The sequence below is a fragment of the Nelusetta ayraudi genome, unplaced genomic scaffold (assembly GCF_046127955.1).
Source record: "Nelusetta ayraudi isolate G7.1 ecotype Tasmania unplaced genomic scaffold, CSIRO-AGI_Nayr_v1 ptg000042l, whole genome shotgun sequence".
In the NCBI taxonomy this organism is placed as follows: domain Eukaryota; kingdom Metazoa; phylum Chordata; class Actinopteri; order Tetraodontiformes; family Monacanthidae; genus Nelusetta; species Nelusetta ayraudi.
Genome location: NW_027466092.1, coordinates 22588559 through 22604637, shown reverse-complemented (window position 1 = coordinate 22604637; position 16079 = coordinate 22588559).

The window sequence follows — 16079 nt, the reverse complement described above, 5'->3', positions numbered from 1 at the left end:
AGGGACGCCTGTGCAGCTACAAGTAATAAGTCTAGACAGGGATGGGGAAGAACCAGAGCAAAGTGGCTGCTGCAGTTCCTCAGGGGGGAGAAATTGTGGACGACATGCGGAAAAAATACGGTCCAGATTGTCTTGATATGTTGGATGTTTGGGTTGAAAAGTATGGTTTCCCAGAGGGGGGATCACTGAGTATGGAGGAATTGAGAAACCTTCAGGATAAACTGAATATAGCCGAGGGAAAGGTTACAAAAAAGAAAAACCCAAACAGGTGGGAGATTCAAATCATCAAAGATCATGAAAGGTGTTTTTCATTCTGGAAACCTGAAGCAGAGGTCAGGGACAGGAAACAAGTAAAGAAATGTGTGAACAGCGCTGGGCGCTGGAGCACAGGGGTGACAGAGATAACGGCAGAGGGTGCACACACTCACACACACTCCCCAGAGGAGGGAGAAAAGGAGCCACTCACACACGAGCATTCAAATGCACCAAATCGTCTGTATCCTTCTCTTACAGGCCCGAGGAACCCTCTCCTGGACATGCCTGTCTTCCCTCCTCCCGCCTGCCCTCATCCAACGCTACCACTGTACAACCCTGCGCACTCCAGCACCGACGCCGCAGCGTCGCCACGTTCATCAGGACTGCCGTCAACCAAATGGCCAGCCTCATCACTGCTTTCAGACAAGGGCTGCTCCCCCAGATCGCCAAAGCAGTTAACAGAAGCTGCTGCGTGGGGATTGAAGATGCCCGGCTGACAGAGGTCCGACGTCATGCAGTGCACACTGAGAGGCTTCTGCAGGAGGCCAGCGATGCAGAGGACAAGAAGATAAAGCGTGCCTCCCTCACCATGATGAAGCACCTCAGTGACACGGCGAGACGGCCCTACAGGAACAACGACGGAGACACAGGCGAAAAGGGGGCGTGCCACATCTGCGGCCGCATGGGTCACTGGGCCAGAGAATGCCCTGACAAAGGAAGACACCGCGGGCAGAACCATGCCCACCGCAGCCAAGAGAGTGATCGCGAGGACCGGAAAAGAGGATCCAGAGGGGACCAGGACGTGTTTATGTAGCATAATTGTGGCAAAGCACTGTTCCTGCTTTTGTTGTGGTTTGTGGCGTGTGTGAGAGTGATCAGTGAGCAGGGTGCAGTTACCCACTTCTACCAGTGGAGGTCGTGTTCGCCCCGGGGAATAACGCTAGAGAGGTCTCTCAAGTGGCTCATGAGACCTATGTGGAGCGAACCGTCGTAGCGGACGTTAACGTGTGTGTTGTCTGTTGTGCTTCCACAGAAAACCAAAATAAAAGCTTCTAAAGAAACAAAGAAAAACAAAAATAAATGTGTCTTCGCAACATTACCACGCTACATTTACGTTTGACTATCTGCTTTAATATAAAACCGCAAAAAATGTGTTTTATAATTTTCTTTATATAATCTACAAACGTATTAGTATGATCCAGGGAAAATTCCATGTTTGTTTGCGAAACTCATTGGAAGAATGAAGAAAATCTGTTCGATTGTTATTGTCATGAACATGAATCACAAAACCTTTATATATATATATATATATATATATATATATATATATATATATATATATATATATATATATATATATATATATATATATATATATATATATATATATATATATATATATATATATATATATATATATATATATATACGTATACATATATATATATAAGTATATATATATATGTATATATATATATATATATATATATATATATAAATATATATGTATATATATATATATATATATATATATATATATATATATATATATATATATATATATATATATATATATTTTATTATTATTTTTTTTTTCATGTGTCACTTTAACAGAGACAACACCATCTGTAATTACTATGTTTGGTTGCATTTCCCTGGCAGGCAAAGATAGATGGAAGAGACATCTCTCTGGGTGGAAAATGGGACTGGCTTGTCTGTGGATGGTGGAGGCTCGCTGGGCTCATCAATCCGTCCATCCATTCACCTTGTTTGTCTCATCCTGACTGCAGCACGCCACTGTGGAGGCTTGACATAACACACATTAGATTAATAACAGAAAAGCAAAATGTGACTGATGGTGTATTATTTAGTGTGCTTCAGTTATAATTCTCATAATGACTATTTTGCTGGCTTCACACAATATATATAATTGGCCTGTCTTAGTTAAAAGCCCACTCACCACGACGAGGTGCAGGCCAAGAGTGGGAACATAAACACAGACCAGAAACGAACAGGACAAATCCAGACACGACTACAAAAAACACAAACACAAATAACACTAATATCACTTTGACCACTATCTTTTTTCACAAGAACTTTTATTTCTTTACAAATTGAACCTTAGATTGTGTCACAACAAACTAAATAAACCCTTGAAACAGCCAACAAAACATGAAATAACACTTCATCAATATTATAATGAGTATCCTCATAAATGATTTCAAGATAACTTTCAACACTTTGTTACAAATTTTTTTTTACGTCTGCCGTAATGATTTTCAAGTTTCTTTCATGTGAATATTTTAACATTGAACATGTTAACTGAACAGTCAATGTAAAATCCCTTCATTGTTGCTCTGACCTCTTCATCATTCGTGACCTCTTCATCATTGGTGATCTGTACATCATTTGTGACCTCTACATCTACATCAGACACAGTATGGCTGTCACATGGTTCCTGAATCACGAGAAAACGGTCTTCTTCCAAGATCTCTGACACCTCTTTACATTTTTTAGAATATGTGTGGTCAAAGATTTGATCAAAATCATGTGTGTGTGTGGGTGTGTGTGTGACTCACTTACCTTTTGTTTGGTAGACATGCTCTTACCTGATTTGAAGAAACTAAAAATGGTTGGGACAGCTGTTGAAGTTAGGCACTTTCTCTCACCACGCAAAATGAAAGATTTCTCCTCAAAGTGAAGAGCACACAGCCTGGAGTTGTCATTGGGTGTCCAGTTTTTTCTTCTCACATTTTCCACCCATTTGTGCAACCTTTTTCTGTCCCCAAAAGGAAAGCTGTAAAAAGCAAAACATTCCAAAAATAAATGTACAATATTTTTTTTTGTGTAATTTTACTTAAAATTGGGTATGCAAACATATTTAACTAATTTAAACTTAAACACAATGCAGACAGTTGTGCAGAAAGTTTAGTGTTAGCTAAAATATCGGACACACAGACGTACTTATTATGTATACATTTCTTTCCATTGTAACAGGTCACTACCAGATCTGCAATCCATTACCTAGAATTGGTTTTCCTTAAACTGATGTACAGGATTACTAATCTGACTTTGATGGGCAAATTTGACAACAGAATACAATTATGAAGCACTAAAACACAGGACCACAAAACAATTAAATGCATGATGAAATAATGGTATGCTTTGTTAAATGAAATAAAAGCGCTGCCGCCTCACAGCAAGAAGGTCGTGGGTTCGATTCCGGGGCCCGGACCTGGGACCTTTCTGTGTGGAGTTTGCATGTTCTCCCTGTGTCTGCGTGGGTTCTCTCCGGGTTCTTCGGCTTCCTCCCACACTCCAAAAATATGCATGTGAGGTCAATTGAACGTTCTAAATTGTCCGTAGGTGTGCATGTGAGTGTGAATGGTTGTTTGTCTCTATGTGGCCCTGTGATGAACTGGTGGCTTGTCCAGGGTGTCACCCTGCCTTCGCCCTAAGACAGCTGGGTTAAGCTCCAGCAGACCCCCGTGACCCTGAATAGGAATAAGCGGGTATAGAAGATGAATGAATGAATGAATGAAATCTTTATTGAATGAATGACACATTTTATTTCACTCGTCGTTTATGTAATTATTATTTTTTGCTCCATAGCTTTCATGATTCAGCATTACATGTTAAGAGTGATGAATTGCATGAAAAGAGAGAGCACTCACTGATAAATTAACATGGTGTGCTGTTTAATTCCATGAGGACGACAAAATATTTGCAAATTTGTGTTAGCTACACACATCGACAGGTGCAAGAGAAAGGGAGGAACTTTCAAGATCGTTGAGTTTTTATTTTTAATTTTTTTAGTTCTGATGAAATAAATAGACCAATCATTTTATTACTTTGTCTGCTTTCCAAAGAGGTTATTAATTAAAAAAATATGTGTGGCAGTGCTGTTATGGTCCATAGAGAGTTGCTTCAAAGAATTATCATTTATTATTCAGTGGCACATTGCTCACTTGTTTAATACACAAATAATCGTATATTATTATAATAATACTATTTTATTAATATAATAATAATAATAATAATAATAATAATAATAATAATAATAATAATGATAATAATAATAATAATAATCATTATTATTGATAAAATTTTGAAACAACAATCGTCAGTTGTTCCGTAAAAAATACATTGATTTCCATGTTGAATTTTGTACGGTTCATGAGCGCGCACGTCTGTCAGTGACGATCTCCACACTGACACAACTGCGCATGCTCTATTATCCCATCAATGCGGAAGTCAAAAGGTTTTTGGGAGCCATGCGCTGGGTGAGCAACTTCATAGAAAGGAATGGGACGCCATCTTGGACTCTGGGGGCTTGCCGCACTGTCACGCAGGTTGTGACGTAGCGGGCCGGCGACGCCGACAGGTATGATGTGAATGATTGATAGCTACCATTCGTTCCCGTTAGTGAGAGGATTAAAAACAGACACCATAATGGCATCAAAATGGACTTATCCCAGCGGTGCGGAAAAACGGAAGGAAAAGAAAACTGATCAAGAAAAACTTGCAAAGGGGAAAGGTAAGTTATTTGTTTGTGATGTGGGCTGGAGAGGTGGAGGTGAAACGCTGTTGTCCCCCCCCCAAGTTTGTTTATTTGTCCTGCTAGCCAGCTAGCTAGCGTCGGATAAATGTTAGCTGGCTGGCTAATATTTGTTCGTCATGAATCAGCGTTTTTGTTTGTTTTATGAAAGTTGACCATATCCTGCCATGTTGGCCTATCCTGCCATGGGACTGACTGATTGACTCCACACCCGTTTATTCACATTCTAACAGGGAGGGAGGGAGTGAGGGCATGTTGTAGTTGTTGTTGTAGTAGTCAGTCCCCTGTTATTGTTCAGTGGAAGTTGTCTCTCACATATTTGACTCTTAATGTTATTTTAGCCTTAACTTAGGATGAATTTACTAAGCTTAGTTTGTATTTTGTAGGCCCTTCATTAGAAATGTGCTACTGTTTTATAATTCAAAGAAATATTTTATGGAAATACTTTATTTGGCATGGTGTTGACTATTTTAGACTATTGTGGTAGTGGGTCATTTATCTTAGTTTTATTACTTTAACTAGTACAGTGTGTAAAGTAATGCCAAAAACTCTTAAAAGTGACACTTTTGTAATTGGGTAAAAGCTTTAAAGGGACACTGCAATCATAATGTTTAATTTAAAAACATTTTTTTTTTCCCCTATATTACTGCAACATCACTGTAATAATAAAATAGGAAAATGTGCTTCTGATCTGTTTTGCTTGATGATCGAGTGAGCTTTGTCTCTGCAGGAGCAATTCTAAAATATGTTGGCGCTGCAGACATTGAGCCCGAGGGATCTCCCGAACATCCTGACCAGGAAGCTCCAGGACCAACACGTTCCTCAGAACCTCCTTCTGTCCAGGTGAATAATGTGTGTTATTCTTAGTAGCTAAGCTGATAAGTGTGGGACGAAGCTAAGGCAATTAAGCATTATTTTAATTGTTGGTTTGCTTTTTAGTGTTGCAATTGTTGGTTTGTTGGATTTTCTTATTTAAAGTAAGCATTTTTTTTTTTTATGAATACTCAATCTGTTGTATTTATTGACATATAGACGATTCTTTTCCTAGTATTATAGTGTTTGTTTGTTTTTAAATCACTTTAAATTGCCTGAGTTGCTCAACTGAAGATGTTTAATTTTACCTGTAGCCTGTTTTGCTCACGAGGTGTAATAGATTGTGGAATCTTAGTAGACCTTAGTAGACGCACGCTGCTGAGAGTGGCAGCGATCAGCTCCGATGACCGTGGTGCTTGTAAATAAGGCAAATGCGCCATCTAGTGGGACGCAACATGTTTACTCGTGTTGGAGCAATGACAAGTCCTACTAACAAAAAAAAAGATGCACAGGGTAAAAAAAATTATCATAAACTCAAGCCCAACAAAGATAACAGATGGGCATAACTGTACTTAGTAATGATTACTAGTACTACCAACATTTGTATATTTTACTTTCAACTCGAATTTGAACTATTCATCCCCTTTTTTCAGCAGCCATTAACACTAATAAATTAAATTAAATCAAAACAATAAATTAAAGCTGCAAGCAGCGTTTGCGGGACTGAGCCTCCGTGGCCGACGCGATGCCCGATGACCCCCGATGACGCCTGACCCCTGTCGACGCCCGCAATTGACCCCCGTCCTCTGCCGACGCCCGGCGACATCTGCTGAAAGAAGTCTATGCAAATGATGCAGATTTCTCACCTCCATTTTTTTTTTTTGGAGGATGCTGTCAAATGTAAAATATTGGCCTTGATGAGACAAACACGTAGGTATTTGAATGACGTCTGTAGCACTTTTCTAAAGGAAACTGCAGGCATTTGTGTGTTGACAAAGAGGGAGAAGAGGTCTAATCATCATATGCCTGTGTATGCAAATGATGCATATTTTTGACCTGCATTTTTTTTTAAGTGGCTGTCAAATGTAAAATATAGGTCTTGATGAGACAAACACATGGATGTTTGAATGACGTCTGTAGCACTTTTGTAAAGGAAACTGCAGCCATTTACAGTATAGTGTGTGTGTGTGTGTGTGGAAGTAGGGATGTGCGATACCACTATTTTTCCTTTCGATACAATACCAGGTGATACCAAGGCTAGTATCCCGATACCAATACAGATACCGATACTTTTAGATGTCCAACTTGTGAAAATGATGACTTTTACAACGAAAACTCGTGAATGTTATTATAAAAAATGTATTTTATACCTATGTATAAGAATTAAACAAGCTGCCAAATATCAGACTTTGTTTTAATTTTAATCAGAGAAATCAAATCAACTGGTCAACTGAAAATCTGAGCAAATCTCTCTCAAAAAAGAGAAAATAAGAACAGCTGCTCTCAATTCAATATAATTCTTTTTGGACCAGACAGAGTGGTCTTCAGGTTAGAACTTGACAGAATATGTCTGTCTCTTTGGGAGTCATCTATGAAAAATTTAAATATTCTTGATGTAAAAGGAAGTCTTTTTATGGGAAGTATAACTCACATACCACCACAAATAGACTAAATAGCAACAGTTTTACTTGAAATGTGCCATTTAAGTAATTTAATTATTATGCTTTTCCAACTTAAAAGTGACACTGAATTGTGTTAAGATGATGGCAGGAATGTGAGTTAAATTAACAAATACATATTGTGCTGGGAGGAAACATTTTTATCTAACTAAATAAATAAAATATGTTTTAATGAAAAATTGACAAACATTCTGGTATTTTATGTAAATTTATCTTATCTACGTCTATATGCCTGTGATGGTGGGCACTGGGATGTATTTTCACTCCACCTGGATATTGCCTTTCTCTCTGCAGTGCTGGTTGGAAATTGCGCTAACGTTGACGGGGGGGGGGGGAAGCACGCTGTCGCTGTCGCGCTACGCTAACGTGTCGGCAAAGTTAACGTGCAAAGTTTCTTTGGCACGGGGGGGGGGGGGGGACTGGACTCCAAGATGCTCCTGCTGATCACTGCTATGCTGGAGCTGGAGATGTGGCCTGTGATGTCTGCACTGGGAGGAAACTGAAGGCCCTCAAGTCCTGTCTGGTCTGTCGGGCCTCCTACTGTGACTCTCACCTCCAGCCTCATCGTGATGCTGCTCCCCTACAGAGACACAAGCTGGTGGAACCCAGCCAGCAGCTCCAGGAGAACATCTGCCCTCGTCATGATGAGGTGATGAAGATGTTCTGCCGCACTGATCAGAAGATCATCTGTGCTTTATGCTGTATGGATGAACATAAAGGTCATCAGACAGTGTCAGCAGCAGTACAGAGGCCTGGGAGGCAGAGAGAGTTGGAGGAGACCAGGCAGAAGATCCAGCAGAAGATCCAGCACACAGAGGAAGACCTGAAGGGGGTGGAGTCCATCAACGGCTCTGCTGATAAAGCAGTGAAGGACAGCGAGAAGATCCTCACCCAGATGATCCGTCTGCTGGAGAAAAGACGCTCTGAGGTGCAGCAGCAGGTCAGATCCACACAGGGGGCAGCAGTGAGTGGAGTCAAAGAGCTTGAGAAGAAGTTGGAGCAGGAGATGATGGAGCTGAAGAGGAGAGACGCTGAGCTGGAGAAGATCTCACACACACTGGACCACAGCCAGTTTCTCCACAGGTTCTCCTCACTGCCAGCACTCAGTCCGTCTCCAGACTCCTCCAGCCTGGAGATCCGTCCTCTGAGATACTTTGAGGACGTGGCAGCAGCTGGACCAAGCTGAGAGATGAAATACAGCAAGTTCTGCACAGTGCACAAACGTCTGTTATTATCTGAGGAGAACAGAAAAGTGACATTCATGGAGGAAGTTCAGTCTTATTGTGATCATCCAGACAGATTCACTGACAAGAAGCAGGTCCTGGGTAGAGAAGGTCTGACTGGACGATGTTACTGGGAGGTTGAGTGGAGAAGGGGGAGGGACTTCTGTGGTTTATTTTAGGGGGTTGGTGTAGCAGTGGCCTACAGGAACATTGGCAGAGCAGGAAGGTCAGAGGAAAGTAGATTTGGATTTAATTGCTGTGTCTCAATTCAGGTTCTGCATCCTTGAAGTGCGCATTTTGAAAGGAAGTTGCGTCATCGCACTGCGCGAAGGCTTGTCCCAATTCCCGAGGGTGTTTAGGACGCTCAAAATGCGCACTCGTAAATACGCACTCGTTTTAGCCAATTCCAAGGATACACCGCTACTATCCTTTGCGTACTTGGGTATCCCATGATGCTTTGCGTGCTGCTGCAAAGCATCGTGGGATCCTGGGAAGTCAGCTGAAATTAGCGGCATGTACTGGTTAAGACACGACATATAAATCTAAATATTGACGTTTCACATAAAGTATCCAGTTTTTAACGTAGGATTTTATTTATTTGAACATTCAACGGCATCGTTAGATGGCAAACCAATGGTTAACGTGATACTATAGAAACGTCACTTCCGGGGTTGGCCAGCCAGAGGGAACGGCGGTGACGAAACGAGGAAATACGCCGAAGGCTAGACCGTCCCGAGTGGTTACCGGGGAGGCGGGGTTTGGTCCGTCCTTCTAGGCTGGGAACTCTAAGAACGCTTCCTTCAGACGGAGGACACTCGGCCTCAAGGGTGCAGAACCTGAATTGAGACACAGCAAATGACAAATCCTGGAGTTTATATTGTTACCCAGGTGAATATTGGTTTCGTCACAACAACATGAGTACTCGTGTCTCAGGTCCTCGGTCCTCCAGAGTGCGAGTGTACCTGGACCACAGAGCAGGTCTTCTGTCCTTCTACAGCGTCTCTGGAACCATGGAGCTCCTCCACAGAGTCCAGACCTCCTTCACTCAGCCGCTACATGTTGGACTTTATGTTCCTTCAGGTTCTTCAGCTGAGTTGATGAAAGTGTGACTGAAGTCGTCAGAGAGACTCTGAGCTGAATTCTCACCTTTGATTCTTCTTCTGTCTTCACGTTTGTTACCCAGTGTCTCCGGCTGTCAATCACAGGGTGGGCGGGGCCTGGACGCCACTTCCTGTTGGTGCTCCTGGTGACTGTTGTCCACCTGCTGGATGTTTGTGCCACGTTCTTTCTCTTCCTCTGCAGCCCATTCATCCCGCAGATTAATAATGTGTCATTAGTCCACATGACAACTTTATTACTGTGGAAACACAGCTGAGGTCTGTTTCCACTCTGGACCTTTCCGCCCTGACCTTTGACCTTTCAACAACTCATCCATCTGATCAACCTTCTGACTGTTGATCCGTTTGTCAACAATCAGATGAATGCATGTAAATATTGTGAGAGAATTTTGTCTTTTGATTCTGCTTGTTGGCTCAATGTGACAACAGTCAATCAATAAGTCATGAAATATACCATCAGTCTATACTGCATAACAATGTCAAGTCAATGATCAACTGTTGAATTGAAGCAATAAAGCAACAAGACAATCCAGATAAAGTCTCTGCTTGTTGGTAGATTTCTCTTCTGTCAAGATCTCCATGTATTCACCACAGACATTTAGAAAGTCAACACCATGAAGACAAGATCAAAGTTTCAAAAGCACATCAGTCAATGTGGGAAACAGCTGATATTTATCTGGCACACACACACACACACACACACACACACACACACACACACACACACACACACACCACTATTTTACAGAACAAGTAGAGAACGGGTACTTTACTGACTCATAGTCTATTTACTTTATTGCATCATAACCAATGTTCCCTCTAAGCTGCTTGCTTGCGCAATCGAGCACTACTTGCACATTCTCAGCGCACAAGGAAATCTATGTAGCACATAAAATAAAATTCAACAGAAACGTATTAATTAATAATTTTAGAGCTTTTATTAGGCGGCGCACCGCTACGCCTTCAGAATGATGATTTTTTTTTTTTTTTTCTTCCAGCTGCACCGTATGAGTCCAAAAGGCAGAGAAAGTTTCAAGGCTTTAACAGCCAAGCGGTGAACGAACAACCAACACGCAAACACAGCACCACCTGCCGATGAACGGGCACCCGCAACCAGGGTTCTTCCTCCGGCTGCGCTAATGTCCAAGCCCAGTGCACCCGCTTTAAACCCCACCACCACGCGCCAGAAGCTTTTTAAAACATTCAGCAATGAATGCCCATTGCCCACCTCTGGGAATGCGAGCCGAAATGCCAAGAACTGCGGAGGACAGAGTTCTCAGCGTGGATACTGGGGTTGCCGGAGCGGCGGAGTGGAGACAAAGTCAAGTGCGTCACGTCTCAGTTCATTACGGGACAGCTTTTTTAGTTGCCAAATACGGGACAATCGCGTATTTGAGCACGGAAACGACGCAAAGTCACAAACACAAATACAAGTTTACAACGGTACAAAAAGAGGATCGTGGTGCAAACGCAAAAAAACAAAACAAAAAAAACAACACGCTGCAGGACATAAAAACATTCACTTCATCAGAGGAGCGATGCAAAGCAAGAAAACGCTGCATAACGCATTCCATACACCGGAAGTAGAGTTGCTCCACGAGGAGCGCTCCCCTACAGCGAAGAACAGTCCCGACACTTCCAGTGAGAGTCGCCGCCTCCTACAGTTTCAACACCGGGAAATCTCGCGGGGGTGGAGGACCTCCACCTGAATGTGGGAGTGGGTGTGTTTCCACAAAATATGTGTCTTCATGGTATTTAGCTTTTTAATGAAAGGACTCTTAAAACACTGAAAAATAAATGCAATATAGCTATTTTATGACTTACTGTAAATGTACAGGTAGGAGACATTTCCTGCTTGGCACTGCTGCCTGTCGCACTTCTTTCGGTGCCCACGGGTCAGCTGCAGGGTCATCAACCATGAACTACCATTCATTGACGTTTCGCCCCTTGTGGCGGGACAGTGACAGGGACGTTTGCCTCGTTGATTCTGTGGTTGTTGATGGGGTGAGGTGTTCTTTCCCCAACTCCTGTCCTTGTTTCGTTCTTTCTTTTATACAGTCAGGCAATCTTTGTAGATACGCTACTTTTATTGTATGGCCGCAAGTTATAACAGTGCTCATCAGGTAAAACACCCGGAAGCCAACGTCATCAACTCGCACCAGATGTCTCTGCATATTGCATGGAACTTGGCTGCCATCTAGTGGTTAACTTTCGTAACATCTCCTTTAACATATGGAAAGAAAGCAGTTGAAAATGGACAATAGTGACCGGATGAGAGTTACGTGGCCAGCAACAACAATAGCTGGCTACAGGTTAAACAGAAATGACTAGTTCACTCTCCTAAACATTAGAAAAAAATGAACAGTCCACATGAACAAAGTGGCACAGAAATAAACAAGAGATGACATTCCTTCTTCAGAAAGTTTAAACAACAAAGTCTTTGCGGTACCTCTCAGGAGGTTTTATGTTGGATCTGGTTCTGGTCTGCTTGAGGCCTAAATGTCCAGATTGGGGGACACTTGGCACATCAGTCAACACTGGAGCCCGTTCTATTTCTGAAGCCCCTTCCCTCCTGTCACCAACTATGTGCTCGAGTCTGCTGTCTGTTTGACTGTTGTCCCAGTCATCTTCCACCAGGGAATATATATATATATATATATATATATATATATACATATATATATATATATATATATATATATATATATATATATATATATATATATGTATATATATATATATATATATATATATATATATATATATATATACATGTCCTCTGTGGTGGTTGTGAAATGCATATCTGTCCCTGTTGTGCTGCGTGAGACCGCTGTAGATGACATATCTGTGTGGTGTATGAAATAGCAAGTTGAGTCTTTTGCATGTTTTTGCAGAAAGCAGAGGCATTTGTGACGTGTGTATAACTTGAAACTTCAGGTCGTGTGTTTGTCCATCATGGTCAGCTTTGAGGTGACACAACCCAGCTAGTTTCACTTGTGACCCATCATACAGTTTAATGGTGGCTTTGCTGGCTGGTATGTCTGGATTACCATCTTGTGTGATGAGCTGTAGATCTCTGAAGCTTATGGCGTTGGTTGTGGCTCCTGTGTCCAATTGACATGTGATTGTATGGCTAGGGTCATATGATACTGGTTCAGTCATGTACGGTGTGACTTTGAGGTTGACAAGCCATTTCTCGTTTCCCTGTTCCATAGCGTTTATGTTTGATAGGAACCACACCTCTTCCATTTCTTCTTCCTCCTCTACTCTGTCTTCTCCAAGAAAGTTCACCCGTGTCTTGCGCTGGGCTTGTTTGCACACTCTTGCAGTGGCAAGTGTTTTTTCTTTCCACAGGCTTTGCAGATGACGCCAAATGCAGGGCATTTCATTCTGTCATGCACTGCTCCACAGTAACGACAGAGGTTATTATTTGGGCGTTTATCTTTGTTTGCATGTCCCATATGCTCTTTGTAATTATGCTGAGGTGCAAATGAGGGGTGCATCTCTGAGCGTTTGTCATGTGCAAAGTGTACATTCTTCTGTTCCACACCAGTTATTATCTTATTTTGAATTTGTGCTAGTTCGCTGACTCTAAACATGTCTATTGCTTTGGCAAGTGTGAGTTCTGATTCACGTAACATGAGTGCTTGTGTACTTGCATTTTTAGTCACAAGCACTAATCTGTCACGGATCAATTCATCTCGCAGTGGACCAAATTCACATTTGTCTGCTAGCTTTCTCAGGTTTGCAACATATTGCTCTGTTGACTCATGTTGACTCTGCTGTGCAGTGTTAAATACGTAGCACTCGTAGATTACATTTCTGGAAGGTTCAAAGTATTTTTGTAGTGCATCCAGATTCTTCTGTGGATTGTCTCTGTCCTCCGCTGACATGTGAAGATGTCTTTGTATTATGTGACATTCTTTGCCCATTACTGTAAGCAGGGTGGCTACTCTTACTTTTGCTTCTTTTTTGTCCAGTTCCGTTGTTATCTCATAGTTTTCCCATTGTGCTCTAAAGAATGTCCAGTTGTTATATACGTCGCCCTTCATGTCCATTGCGTCTGGTACAGGAATCGAAAAAGCCATGGTTCGTCAGGTATTAGCTTAGCAGTTTAGCTCCATTGCAAGTTTCCGCTTCTGACACCATGTTTCGTTCTTTCTTTTATACAGTCATGCAATCTTTGTAGATACGCTACTTTTATTGTATGGCCGCTAGTTATAACCATAGATATATACAGAAGGCTAGATGTCTCACGGCGCAGAATCCAACGTCCACACTGGCCGCCATCTTTCCACAGTCAGGCAGTCACGGTCTGATGTAGTGAATGTGAGGGAACGTGAGTGATCTGAACAAACATTAACACTCTGATCTCGCTGAAAACTTGACGGCTTTGCACACGGTTTGCTTTCTTACAAACGTTCATAACGTAGCAATAATTCTGGATGGTTGAACATGTTGAGAGTGCAGCTTTCTATTAGAAAAAACATGGTGCTATGGCAGCCTATCTGCACAAGTTTATACGACTGAGACCACTAAGATTTTCATTTCTTAAGTTAAGTTTAGCCAACAGCTATTTCAGGACAAACTAGTATTTTGTTCACATACAATATTTGTGGTGTCGGTTGTAGTTATTCGCTGAGGTGCGTTTCCTATAACGTTGCTGCTGCATGAACGCAGTCTCATCAGTTCATGCAGCAGAGACACGGTGATCAATGAACTAGAGCTGCTGATATCTCATCCCCCACCTGTTTGATTCAGAGTCAAACGGTGACAACCTGAGATTACAGGCCGTCTTTTTTCTTGTTGTGATAAAAGGGATTAGGATTGGTAGGTGTAAATAAAACAAGCAATTTGACATATGGAGAGACAGAATAGCTTTTTTTCTATATCATTTAACTTAATTCGCAAATGATTCACAATTGGATTGCTTTGCTACAGCATCATGCATTATGGTTTCTACAGGAAATCGGTGACTGAAAAAATGCCGAACTTCTGTGCCGCTTATGGATGCAGCAATCGTCGCTGTCCACAAACAAAAGCTTGTAGGATCACATTTCATCTGTAAGATATTGTTGGAGCTGTTTGATTAATGTTACGATTTAGTGCTTGTTTGTTTAGTTTAGCGTTTAGCATATATGTTTTTATTAAATATGGGTGTGTGCGTGTTTTTGCTATTTTCACATGAAAGCCGATGGTTATAAATCATTAATAAGTATGCAGTAACATAACTATGCTTATAACCTTTGTAACAAACCAAACCGCTTGAAATTCGGTTGAAAATAGAGCAATTTAGGGCTATTTAAAAGAACACGCACAATAAGAATACATAGTTATGAGTGAGAGGGGCGGAGCGAGGTGACTGTGGCAAGATGGCCGCCAGTGCGGACGTTCGATTCCATTGGCCAGCAGCGCGGATAAGACATCTCGCCTTCTGTATATATCTATGGTTAGAACAGTGCTCATCAGGTAAAACACCTGGAAGCCAACGTCATCAACTCGCACTAGATGTCTCTGCATATTGCATGGAACTTGGCTGCCATCTAGTGGTTAACTCTCGTAACACTGTCCATTATGAAACATTTCGTCATCTACTCAAATCTTACAATAAAACTGTCAAACAGGCAAGAATAACCCATTTCTCCAACCTCATCACAAACAATAGCAAAAACCCTTGATTTCTTTTCTCTACCTTCAATCTTTTAACCAATACAAATTTTAATCAGGACGTACAGACACCAATAGATTTCTCATTATGATTATTCTCCCTTTTATACTTTTAGTGCCAGTGTTTCCTCATGGGGGGCCCGCCATGGTGGGAGCTACGCCTGGTCTGTCCATAGGGGCGCTGCAGGCCATGATGCCCCCTTGTATGGACGGCTCCCCATAGTGGCCTTTCCTCATCAGATTCTTCAGTGCCAAGCCGTTTTATCTAATGTCTGTGTGAATATGGGGGTGGGCGTTTGTCTGTGTGCGTTGGTGGGGAGGGGTGGGTCCGTATGGGGTGGGGGGAGGGGCAGTGGAGCTTTTTATTTTTTCTCATTGTTATTATTATGATTGTTGTTCTTCTTATTATTATCATTACCTTTCTTTGTTTTGTTTTGTTTTATTTTGTTAAGCACTGTGGGTTGCACATGTTGTGTATGAGCAGTGCTATATAAATAAAGTTTATTATTATTATTATTATTATTATTATTATAGAAACATGAAGACACATCAAAGAGTAACATGAGGTTGTTGTTGTGACACTGGACGGTAGAGAGTCTGAATCCCCGTCCCAGGCGCAAATCCTCATGAAGTCTTCTGAGGAGGTCAAAGATGGCCAATCCGTCAATCCCAGCTCCATAACGGGGGTCTATGGAAGGAAGCCGCGAGCATTGCGCACTGATCCAGGATAGCTTTCACCTGGCTTGATGGATCCGTGTCTTCTCAT